Genomic DNA, 13048 nt, shown 5'->3' with positions numbered 1-13048 from the left:
CTGGTCCACATACACAAATAGCAATTTTTTTTTTTAGCCTCAAGTCTTTATATTTTCAATCTACTTGATGATCGGTTCTTTTTTTTTTTTTAAGATTTTATTTATTTATTTGACAGAGATCACAAGTAGGCAGAGATGCAGGCAGAGAGAGAGAAGAAAGCAGACTCCCCACGGAGCAGAGAGCCCGATGCGGGGCTCGATCCCAGGACCCTGAGATCATGACCCGAGCCAAAGGCAGAGACTTTAACCCACTGAGCCACCCAGGCGCCCCTTGATGATCAGTTCTAAACAACAATAAATAGTGGGTTCCTGTTGACTCTTGTCTATGCTTGCTCCCATGCTCATGCATTTGCCACGGCTTTTATACATTGCTAATTCAGTTTTTCTTTAGGTCGACTTGGTTTATTGTGGTGTCTTAGCAGATTGCTCAGTCTGTTTTCTTCACCTTCTACTACCACGTTGCCAGATCACGCGTCTGAGAAACAGCTTTCAAACGTCTTTCTCTCATCCCTACCCCTTCACATTCCTTCATCTTTCCTTCAGCTATCTAAATCTGCATTCCTACAAAAGAATTTGAGGTGGCTTGCAAGGGAAATATGAACCTCTGGGCAATAAGATTTTAAAAGGTGGAGAAAAAATATATAAATGTTGAAGAAATGTAATGAAGCTGAGGTTGAGGTTAGTGCCTGAAATGTATGCCAGATTTGGGAAGATAATTCAAAGGGGAAAACATTTACATTCTAAAATTCCACCTGAAACAACAAAACCATTGACCAGAATTGTAGATATTCTGGGTTCTAAGAGGTGTAGGGAAGGCAAAAGTTTCCTTGATCCTCATAGGGTCCCTGGATGGGCCTGAAAATTAAACTGATAAACACAGATTAACAGGAGAAAAGATTATAAATTTATTTATCATGTTTTATGTGAACAGGAGCCTTCGAGGGGAAATAAAGACCCAAAGAAGCAGACCTGAATATTTTATGCTAGGTTTGATGAAAAGTGGACAGTATGGGGGAATGTGGTAGGTTAAAGAATATGAGGTAATTGTGGTAAACTGGGGGACACTTAGCAAGGCTTGTTTGTTACGATTCTTCTTGGCAGGCCTTGGTCTTCAGAGAGAATGATGCTCCTTTTCCTTGCGTATAGGGAATGCACCTCTAACATGAGGGTTTTATGACTACTTCAGGGAAGGGGAATGAGGAAGGAGGAGGTCAGAGCGACCTTCCTGCTTCTGCTTAAAATATTCCGAATGCCAAGGGGCCATATTTTGAAGTAGTGTGTCCTGAGCACCATCAGCTCTGAGGTTCTTTTACCCTCTAAGGAGTTACATAATGAGAACCTAGTATAAGAGTGAACCATGTCACCATCAGCACTTTATAGTGGTAATAAAACCAAGTTTTACAGAAAAAAGCAATTCACTCTTACCCTACAGGAGCAATAGGAATTTTTATTCTTAAGACTTAAAATCCTACCAAATTACCCAATTTTATCTACCAGATGTTACCTTTTATTATTACTTATTAGGCAAATATGTTGAGTGATTATCTTAAATTAATATTGTAGAAGTGTTGCTGTTTGTATTTATTTTCATCCAAATTGTTCTGTTTTTCCTGGTTTTCTTTCCCTCATTGGAATTCAAGATGACACAGATTTTCAAAAATTGACATTGCTCTTGTGCTGCTTTAGATATCCACTTGGGTGTGTTCTGGTGGGACATTAGGTGTAGTATAGTGGGAAATCTTAAGTAAGTTTTCTTAAGGTGATAGGCTCAAGAGCCCTTGAATCCACTTGACTTTGACTTTTATTCAAAATGCCTTACCTGCTTAGTATACTTTTCCTCCCAGGAATTTTTTTTTTTTCTTTTACATTTTCCCTTACTTGTGACTTAGAATCCTCCTACCCCAGGTAAATAGACATACGGACACACAGACACACACACACACACCCCCAAGCACATCAATCTGTTCTACTACTTACTTACTTATCTTTTCTACTAACCAGGGGATCAGGACACTTAACTCATAGAATATGAAAGGTGCTGCTAGACATAGGGACATATATTCTATTTTTATGGTGAGGATTATGCTGAGGATTCAAAGCAAAATTATTCTAGTATTCTATATTACTTGTAAATATTTGAATGATGCTGATATTAGAAAACCAGTCTTTATTAAAGAGTCTGGCACTCAACTAGCAATGTTTCAGTTATAATCTGCGAACGAAACAGTCAAGTGGCAATACTATTGGTGCCTCAGAACTCATTTTGTCTTGGGTCGCCTGGGGGGCTCGGTCAGTTAGGTGTCTGCCTTGGCTCAGGTCATGATCCTAGGGTCCTGGGAGTGAGTCCTGTGTTAGAAGGCTCCCTGCTCAGCCAGGAAGTCTGCTTCTCCCTCTGCCTTCTGCCCTCCCCTACTGTACTCTCCCTCTCTCTGTGTCAAATAAATAAATAAAATCTTAAAAAAAAAAACAAAACAAACCTCCTTTTGTCTGCATTTTGAACCACTGTGATCCTCTGGTTGCTGGGATAAGCCTGAAAGAAATGCACTTGCTGTAGTACCAATTTGAAGAGATGAGAGGAAAAACACTTATTTAGTGATCAGTCAGAACAAACATTTTCATACAAGATTTATGAGATGTGAATAATTGGAGGGCAAGAAGTTGTTCATAAAAATTAACACATGAGGCCAGAACACTGATGGTATTTGTTTTGGAAAACAAAGTTAATATCATGCCTATCACTTCCTTTTCAATTTAAGGACCTCGGGAACCCGGAACTGAGTTGATTGTGCTCCTCAATCCATAGCATGCTATTGCCATGAGTCTCTGCTATGCTCCTCTTTAATGAAAAAAATTTTAAGTGTTTTCCTTCTTTATCCCACATTTTCACTCACATTTCTCTTCCTTTTCACACATGTTGGGGAGGAAGAATTTACTCTACCCTTTAAGGTTCTTTTAGCTGGACTAAGAATCAAATTGACATGAGACAACAGGGAAAAAATCAGATTTAATAGCATATGGATAAGGGATCCACACAGACATGGAAATTCTAGACAGTGAGCAACATGATGTTTATATGAGTTAAGGAGGGGGGTAGGAGTCTGAGTATTCAAAGGGTAGAAATACCATTACAGGAAAGTAAACAGAGATGTTTGGAAAACAAAGATTGTCCTGTTATGCAGATAATTTTCTTAAAGAGCAATCTCAATTAATAGCTTTCTTCCTGGTAAAGTGGGCAGTTGAGTTAATGAGTTTCTTTGTGAGTCTGCTGGGTTGGATTGCTTTTAACTCAAAATGATGTTCATGCCAAAGTGGTCCACCTCGTGGCAGGGTGCCTTGGTCCCTATAGACACCTCCTTAGAATATGTATTTCCCTTGCTTTCTTCCTTTCATACATTTATTTAAATATATGCTTTTTAGAAAAATGTTTTAATTTTTACAGAAATGTGAATTGTACTATCTATATATTATATTTCTTAAAATTTGTTAGTAGATTCAGTGAGTGGGGTTTCAGTATAGGTAGTCATATTCACAAATAATGTTCTATTACCTTTCTTCTGATCATTTGCTTAATTTCTTCTTTTTTTATTGTACTTCTAAGGTACTTCAGTACATGGGTGAATGGAATTATTGATAGTGGGCTTTCCTGTGTTGTTCCTGGTTTTAAAGTGATAGTATCTGCTGTTCCTATGTTTATAGTGGTGTGTATGCATCTGTGTGTGTGTGTGTGTTTGACATGGAAAGTTCCCTTCCATATGCAGTTAATGGAGATAGATGATTCAATGATATTTTCCCTTTATTAAAGCAGTACAAGATATTTAAGGAATATTCTAATACTAAACTATCCTTGCATTCTTGGGATAAATGCAGCTTGGTTTATTATTTTTATTATTCATTGTTGGATTCAGTTATAATAATAAATAATAAATATAATAATACATTATTTTTAATAAATTTTTAAAATAAATTATTTGGACTGTCTACCAATGTAATCTCCTAATCCCTTTTACCTGGTATCACCATAACAAACAACTCTTCTGTTCAGGACTTCACCTTCTTTTCTCTTTCCTTTTTAAGATTTTACTTTTTTATTTATTATTATTATTATTATTTTAAAAAATATTTTACTTATTCATTAGAGAGAGAGAGCGTGAGAGAGAGCACAAGCAGTGGGGAGGTGCAGAGGCAGTGGGAGAAGCAGACTCCCCACTGAGCAGCGAGCCAGATGTGGGATTCGATCCCAGGACCTTTGGGATCATGACCTGAGTCAAAGACAGACTCTTAACTGACTGAGCCACCCAGGCACCCAAGATTTTATTTATTTATTTGAGAGACTGTGAGTGAGAGAGAGAGCACAAAAAGGGGGAGGTCAGAGGGAGAAGCAGAGTCCCTGCTGAGAGGGAGTCTGATATGAGGCTTGGTCTTGGGATTGCAGGATCATGACCTGAGCAGAAGGCAGGTGCTTAGCCCACGGAACCACCCAGGGGTCCTGGACTTCACCTTCTGACTAGCTTCCTGTCCCACTACCCTGCTCATCTAGGGTTAAATCATTTTGAGAGTCTAAGGATTTATTAAAATACGCTCAATTATCATAGCTCTGGTCCGACACTCACGCAACTAAAAACAGGGCAGTCCCTACCTGTTTCTAGATAATATAGACCAGGCAAGACTGGACACAAATCAGAGAGAAACTCAGAGGTATCTGATGGTTGAAGGGTAAGTGGAATACGGTTTGGTTTGAGCTGCACCATGGTGTCAGAGAGGACTGGAAGGATAAGGCTTTGGGAGAAAATGTTTATTTGAGGGCAAAGACGGTTTCGTCATTGAGAGATCAAGATCTACTGCCTGGGCAATTCATATTCTGGCACTACTTCGGCTAACTGAGTTAAAGCATTTTTACTTTATGCTTACATTGTTTAATCGGTGTTATAAATAGTTAATATTGAACACAGACTACAATTCAGATATTTAGTACTAAAATGATTTTATCAATAGTTATTTAATTTTTAAAACAATTTCATGGATCATAAAATTGAGGCACAAAGTGAAGAAATGTATTCGTTCCAAGCTGAAGACTTAAATCCAGGCAGAGTGGCCCCAGAGCCCACAATGGTTTTCTACTTGGAGAATTTATTACCAGAGAGATTTAAACATTTTTTCTAAGGATCATGCCTTCAGTGAGAAGCTTATAGTTTATGTTTAATGAATCTTAACTTGATTATTACAAATTAACAGAGAAAAGATCTTATAAAGGAAATGGAGCAACTTAAACCTGTGGCATGCAGTCTTTTGCTCTTTTTACCAAGTTGAATGAAGATTTAAAACTAAATTCAATCCTCACTTTTTATCAAGTCATTGAAGTAATCATTTAGAACTATAGTAATAATTATTATTAATAATCTGTACCTTCATTTAACTCTTGGTTACTGTTTTCATTAAAATCAGTTAGCATATATATGGCATATGATTTAGCCTGGAAAACTTAAAAATAGCTTATGTTCTACATGAACACAGGTATATGCACACACACACACACATACACACACACACTCTTTCTTTGTCTTCTCTTCCTCTGTCTTTTCATGTGTTTAAAGCCACTACTGAAGGAAAAATAAGTAAACAGCAGTAGATATTTGCCAAAATACTACATTTTGCTCTCAAACTTTTTAGCATAGTCAGTGATTAATTTGCTTAGTTGACAAGTTATTTTTCTTGTTTGCTTAAATTTTTGTTTAATGGGAAAAATATTTAAAATACAATCAGAAAATCATGTGTTTGTTTTAAGAGGAGATGGCAAAATCCCACCACAGTTGTCCTTTGGAGTTAGAGATGTCCATTTCCAGTAATCAGTAAGAACTAGGGACAGGTGTCAGGGGATGGGTAGACAGGATTTCTTCCAGCTTCTTTTGAGTCAGTTCAGTCTATCATAAGATCAAACAACCCTGTTCACCTCAAACATACTTTCAAGGGTAATTGCAAACATCCACTGAGAAAATAGAATATGTGTTTTATATATATGATGTTTCATATCTATAACATTTAGATCACGAGATCTAAAAATTTGTACCATGAGTTTTATTAGCATCAGTATTAATTTTAGAGATGGGTGAAATGCATTAAGTTCTTTCTACTATATATAATCGTATGTGTAGAATTATCCAAATCGAGGTGATTAGAAGTGATCTGTTTAGTATGATCACCCTTTTAAATGAAATATTGAAACAGTTTCCAGATGTGTGCTTATTTCTTGACTTGACATAACATACATTCTAAAAAAACAGATACCTTTCTTTTAAACCAGAGGGATTTATTCATTTGTTTATTTTTGCTATAAGATCAAAAGAATGTATGGCACATCCTTGAAATGAATTATCACAGAATTACTAGATTTTAAAAAATTAAAATTTCATTTCTGTTTGTTGGAATAATGCTGACTTTTTAATTTCATACTTTTTTTACTTTACATATTCTCTTTATGTCTGTATGTTGATACATATTTATATATGTAAATTTGATGGTAGTGAATAGATTGACAGTAGATGGATGTGACTGTATTTTGTGTATAATAATAATTAATTTTTTTAAACTGTCATTTTCTGATATGTACCAGGCACTGTAGAACATTTTTATATGTTTTAACGTGTTTAATTTTACAGATAGAAAAACTGAGTAGACAGAGTTTACATACAAATTTAAACAACCAGTAGGACAGGAGTAGAATGAGAGCTCAAGTGGTCTGGTGTTAGAGTTTGGGTTCATAACTACTGCAGTCTCTTGGCTAATAAATGAAATATGGCATTAATGCCGTACCTTCAGAACATAGCCTCTTCCTTATACTTTATTCTGTGTGTTCTCAATCCTGTAAGTCGTATGACCAAACTAATCTTAAAGTGACCTTACAAGCACCGAGCACTACCTGATAATACTGAGTTTGGAAAGGAAGTCACGAAAGACAAGTTTATCTTTATCAGAATCTGAGTAGCTTGTTTCATTCACTCTAAGTAGCAAATTGGGCAATAGAGCTTTTTGATGACTAAACAGTCGTGTCCTTAATATGTTTACTTTAACACAATATTAAATCAGCTCTGAAAAGCTGCAGGTGTGTTTGGGCAGCTTTTCTAAGTGGTGTATTTGTAACATTAGCAAAAATGTTTTTGCACCTGGATTTGGACAGTGATAACAAACTTTCTCAGCCTAAGAACAAATTTGGACTCTTTAATTTTTTTTTCTGTGATTCTATAATATTCTAATTCTAAATAGTTTTGGAAAAGCCTGCAGCAATAAATAAAATTTGTTTACATAGGTGCAACAAAACATTTCCTTTTAATAAGGATTGTTACTCTTTGTAACAACTTAATCTTCAGGCAGAAGGGCTAGAGTACAGGCAATAATATATGGAGTCTGGGGCTATTATGCATAGGTTTAAGATGGTTCTGCTGTTTTGAATCCTTTTCCCCTTTCTTTAAAATAAAATATTTTTCTAAAAAGAGTTCTTAATTTTTTTTTCCCTTGTGAACATGAAGCTTGTTCCCGACATAGATTTTACGTTGTTTGTTCTCTTTGGAAAACTGTTCTGCCCGATTGACCATTGTGTGGCTCGCTTCTTTCTGTCAGTCGGTGTATCTCCTCAGACTGCCAGTCTAATCCAGCCACCCAGTTACTTGCAACAGCATTGCTCTATTTTATTTTTCTCTGAGGTTTTACTACCTGATATGTTTTGTTTGTGTTGATTGATGAATAGATGCCCTCTTTCTCCACAGATACATTTAAACTCCATATAATTATGCAAGAATCTTTTTTCTCTTGTTCAAATCATCTTGACAAATGTCTTGACAAATCACCTTACTCCTGCATTGTCCATAGTATATCCGGCCCTTGTGCTCTGTTGGTGGGGATGTAAATTGGTACAGCCACTGTGGAAACAGTATGGAGGTTCCTCAAAAAATTAAAAATAGAGATGCCGTATGGTTCAGTAATGCCACTGGGTATTTACCCAAAGAAAACAAAAATACTAACTTGAAAAGCTTTATGCACCCCTATGCTTATGGCAGCATTATTTACAATAGCTAAGATATGGCAGCAGCATAAGTGTCCATCAGGCGATGAATAGATAGGGGGATATGGGATGGATATAGATAGGTAGATACAAACACATGCACAATGGACTGTTAAATACCCATGAAAAGGATGAAATATTGCCTTTTGTGACAATATGGATGGACCTGGAGAGTATTAGGCTAAATTAAATGAGCCAGAGTGAGAAAGACAAGTACCATATGATTTCACTTATGTGGAATGTAAAAAGCAAAAAAATGAATAAACAAACAAAAAGCAGAATTGGACCTAAATGCAAAGAGCAAACTGATGGTTGCAAGAGGGAAGTAAGTGGGGGTTTGGCAAAATGGGTGAGGGTGCATGGGAGATTCAGGCTTCCAGTTATGGAGTGACTACGTCATGGGGTTAAAAGGTACACCATAGGGAATCTAGTCAATGGTATTGTAATAGCATTATATGATGATAGATGGTAGTTACACTTGGGGTGAGTACAGTGTAGCATACAGAGAAGTTGAATCACTATGTTGTATACTTAAAACTAATGTGTAACATGTGTGTCAACTATTTTTTAATAAAACCAATTTAGGGGATGCCTGAGTGGCTCATTCGGTTAAGCATCTGCCTTCAGCTCAGGTCATGATCATGGGGTCCTGGGATCGAGTCCCGCATCAGGCTCCTTGCTTAGCGGGGAGCCTGTTTCTTCCTCTGCCTGCTGCTCCCCTTGCTTGTGCTTGCACGTGCTCTCTCTCTGACAAATAAATAAATAAAGTCTTTAAAAAAATTTAAAAATCACATTACCAAAACCTACACTTACATATACCTTTTAAAAACTTAATTCTATGTGTGTGGATACAGTATTGTCTATTTTGTGATTGGTTTAGTTCACTTAGTATAATGTCTTCAAGATTCATTCATGTTGTAGCATGTTTCAGAATTTCCTTAGTGATTTTCTGAAGAGCATATTATTTTTCTTCTTTTTAGAGCATTCAGCTCCTGACAAAGTATTAACTATATCTTTGAGATAGTTATTGTGTATAGCCTTGATAGTAGTTATTAAAGATATCAGCTGATGTGCTTTTTTATTAACTGATTTAAAACTGTGGCATTGTGAGTGGTTTTTTAAGAATTATACTTACCTGTCAGATTATGCCATGTCTTAACGGGAAGATAAAGGAGGTCATATACCAGACACAGATTTTAGATAGACATAGGAATATCAGTATATTGATTCAGGGTATATGGTCAGCACACAGATTATTTAATGGATCTTGTACATTAGCTTCCAAAATGTCGAAAGACCTAGTTCCACAGACTCTTAAACCTTAGATAAAGTAATTTGGTATTGGTTTCCCAGTGGGTGTCAGATCAAACTCCATTTGTTACTAATCAAACTAATCGTTAGGTATCATTCACTTACTAGAATGTAAAAAGAAAAAAATTTTTTTTTGAAAAGGAAGACTTCAAAGTTTGATACTTGTGAAACTCTCCATAATGTGACTATGTACTTGTCGATTACCTACTACGTAAAAACTGAGTGAGCTTCTCATGTGGTTCTCACAGCAACCTTGAAAAGGTAAGTGTACTCATATCCATCGTATAGGTGATGAAAATAAGGTGCAGAGAAGTTAAGTTACTTACCCAAGATCAAAGAGTTGGTTTGTGGCAGGGGGTGCTGTATGTTTCCAGAGTCTATGCTAGGCCATGTCTACAGGGGTTTATAGTAGAAAACATAAACAATCTTAGTAAAATTCGTTACTATTTTAAGTTAGTATTTTGAAAGTCAGAGTGACTTTGCCATGCTGCCTAATGATAGAATAATGAGGCCAAGCAAACTGATACATCATTAAGATAAAGTATGGTAGAACAATTAAAATTGTCAGTATTGTACAACATCAATGAATGGACATATAGGTTAAAAAATGAATAGAACACAAAATAACAAGAATATACAGAGTAGAGCCTTGACTCTTCCAACCTGTGGTATATCTGCTATCTACTGATCACCATGAAAATTCTTCATTAAAAAGCACCTCAAAACTTAGTGGCTTAAAACAACAATAATTTATTCAGCTCACACATGAATGTTGGCTGGGCTTAGTCCTGCTGCTGTGAAACTGGCTCAAATGACCTTAGCAGGGCTTGTTCTGGAGTCTCTGGTGAGCTGGTGTGTTGTCTGGGACTGTCTGATTTGGGATGGCCTTGGCTGGGATGACCTCCAACGTCCAGGTGGAGGGTGAGTAAGTGCTTGTCCTGGGCATGTTCTCCTGCCTGAGGCAGGGATTTAAGGGAGAGAGACCAAGACTTAGAACTATCATTACTGTATCATTCTGTTCATTAAAGCAAGTGAAGCCAGTCCAGATTCAAGGTGTGGAGTAATGGACCACACCTCTTGATGAAAGAAGGTACAAAATTATAGGGAAATGTAGGGAGATGGTGTATGAAAGATGGAGCCCATTTTTTTAAATCAGAAGTTAACCAGCATCCTGAATTCCATAGTCATCATTATGTTTATACAATTATATAATTATATAATTTTATATCTTTATATATTCCTACAAAATAAATTTTAAATTTTGTTTGTTTTGACTTTACAAAGAGTTTGTATTGTAGATATACTCTTTTGAGACTTACATTAACATAATATTTTAGTACTAAGAGTCATTCGTTGGAGCACCTGGGTGGCTCAGTGGGTTAAAATCTCTGTCTTCAGCTCAGGTCATGATCCCAGGATCCTGGGATCGAGTTCCGCATCCGGCTCTCTGCTCAGCAGGGAGCCTGCGTCTCTCTCTCTGCCTCCTTCTCTGCCTACTTGTGATCTCTGTCTCTGTCAAATAAATAAATTAAATCTTGACTAGATAAAGAAGATGTGGTATATATATACAATGGAATACTATGCAGCCATCAAAAGAAATGAAATCTTGCCATTTGTGACGATGTGGATGGAACTAGAGGGTATTATGCTTAGCAAAATAAGTCAATCAGAGAAAGACAACTATCATATGATCTCCCTGACATGAGGAAGTGGAGATGCAATGTGGGGGGTTTGGGGGGTAGGAAAAGAATAAATGAAACAAGATGGGATCAGGAGGGACACAAACCATAAGAGACTCTTAATCTCACAAAACAAACTGAGGGTTGCTGGGGGGAGAGGGGTCAGGAGAGGGTGGTTGGGTTATGGACATTGGGGAGGGTATGTGCTATGGTGAGTCCTGTGAAGTGTGTAAACCTGGCGATTCACAGACCTGTACCCCTGGGGCTAATAATGCATTCTATGTTTATAAAAAATTAAAAAAAATAATAAATAAAATCTTAAAAAAAAAGAATGTTAACACCCAGAAGAGGCTCTGAAGATATAGGAAAAATCGGGAAGAAAATTCCCTACTTTAAAAGAAAAATTGAATTTCTAAAATGATGACACACTCCTACCATTTCTCTTCAAATTGTTATAATACTTCTCTTTTTATATCTTTCAGTTTCAGCATTCCTAAGCAGTAACAAGGTTAAGTGATGTCTGAAAAATATAAACAGCTGATAAATATGTGTGTTAGGGAACTATATAACTTTGGCTTAACATGCTTGTGAAATGAGAATTTGTACATAGTTAGGAATCTTCACGATGGTGACAGAAAGAGGGAAAAAATGAGAAATTTCAGGTGATTTCAGATATAGTTACTTATAATCATTCAAAATTTTTAAAAAAAGCTAGAGTTATTAGCGTCTCTAAAACCCTCAGAAACATAAATCTTAATAAATACATTGAAACATTTAAACCAATACGGGTGTCAGAAAATGTATGCTTAATGTATACTTTTTAATATATTATGCTATATGTTCACCAGAAATATAGCTACCATCTGTCATAGTATGTATTATTATAGAGTGTAGATTAAAGTTATAAGACATAAACCAGATTTAAAATGTACTGGGGAGTCACCAGTTTCTCAAATTTATTGACAAAACCTTCTGTAAATGTTAGCCTTTTTATTTCTTTTGTTACTTATTTACAGGATACTCCTACAAAGTCTGTCAGATTATATCATTCTTAAAAGAAAATGGATTTCAATGAACATATGAAGAAAACATGTGTCTAAAATGTCAAGATGTAAATGTTGATGACTATTTCATGAACTGTATAAATTTGGGTTTTGTTTTCACAGCTTTTTTATTTTAGCTTTTATAGAAGGTAAAAAATGTTCTGAAGCTGTGCTCTTCTAAATTTGGTCCTTACTGACAGGGAGGGATTTTTTGAAGCACCTGAAATATGATACAAGCTTTGGAGAAAGATACCCCAAGATGATAGTATACATGATTTCAAAGCAAAGAGGATTAGGAAGAGCAATAGATTTTGGAGAAAAGGGCAAGCATACCCCTTGGAATGTTTTATCAAGAAAGGGATACAGAAGTGAAAAGTAATCTTCTGCTTTATTTGGCATTATTGCTGTGTTCAGTTTGGGTCTTTGCTTTTGGCAAAGCATGTGGAGACCCTGGAGAAGGTCCAGCGAAGATCAGCAGAAGTGATGTAAGGAATGGGGACCAGCTCCTGAGAGAGGGCTCAGTGGGATCAGGACTGTTTGACTTGGAGAAGGGAAAACTAAGGGGTGATTTAACTGTCTTCAAGTATTTGAAAGGTCATTATATGGGAGATGCAGAACAGATGTTCTTTACTTCCACAGGAGACCAAATAAAAGGAAATACTTTTAAGTCGTAGCAAGAGAAAAAGTTCAGTTGGTCATAAAGATGGACATAACTATAAAGAAGGGATTAAACATTGAAACAGGTAACCTAGGAATATGGGAAGTTCAGTCCTTAGAGATCTTTAAAACTAGGAGTAGATAGCCATCTGCCTGGATGGTCTTTTAAGTGTCATTCCACCTCAGAGCAGGAGCTCCTTTGTATCTCTTTCTGAAACTCATCCAGCTCTGAGATCCACTCTTGCGGAGTTACCTGGAAGACAGTCAGGAGTATCTATCCAAGGACAGAAGCTAGAATTCAGCAG

General features: G+C 36.4%; 1 protein-coding gene across 1 annotated transcript in view; it reads left to right on the top strand.

Annotated features, from left to right (window-relative positions):
• CFAP299 (cilia and flagella associated protein 299) overlaps window positions 1-13048 on the top strand; it is a 604562-nt gene that overhangs the window by 40876 nt on the left and 550638 nt on the right. The gene's annotated exons all lie outside the window — the stretch shown is intronic.

This window comes from Lontra canadensis, unplaced genomic scaffold, assembly GCF_010015895.1.
Source record: "Lontra canadensis isolate GAN:19392208 unplaced genomic scaffold, GSC_riverotter_1.0 scaffold1, whole genome shotgun sequence".
In the NCBI taxonomy this organism is placed as follows: Eukaryota; Metazoa; Chordata; class Mammalia; order Carnivora; family Mustelidae; genus Lontra; species Lontra canadensis.
Note: the sequence above shows the minus strand (reverse complement) of the source record. Positions and strands in the feature narration are given on the sequence as shown.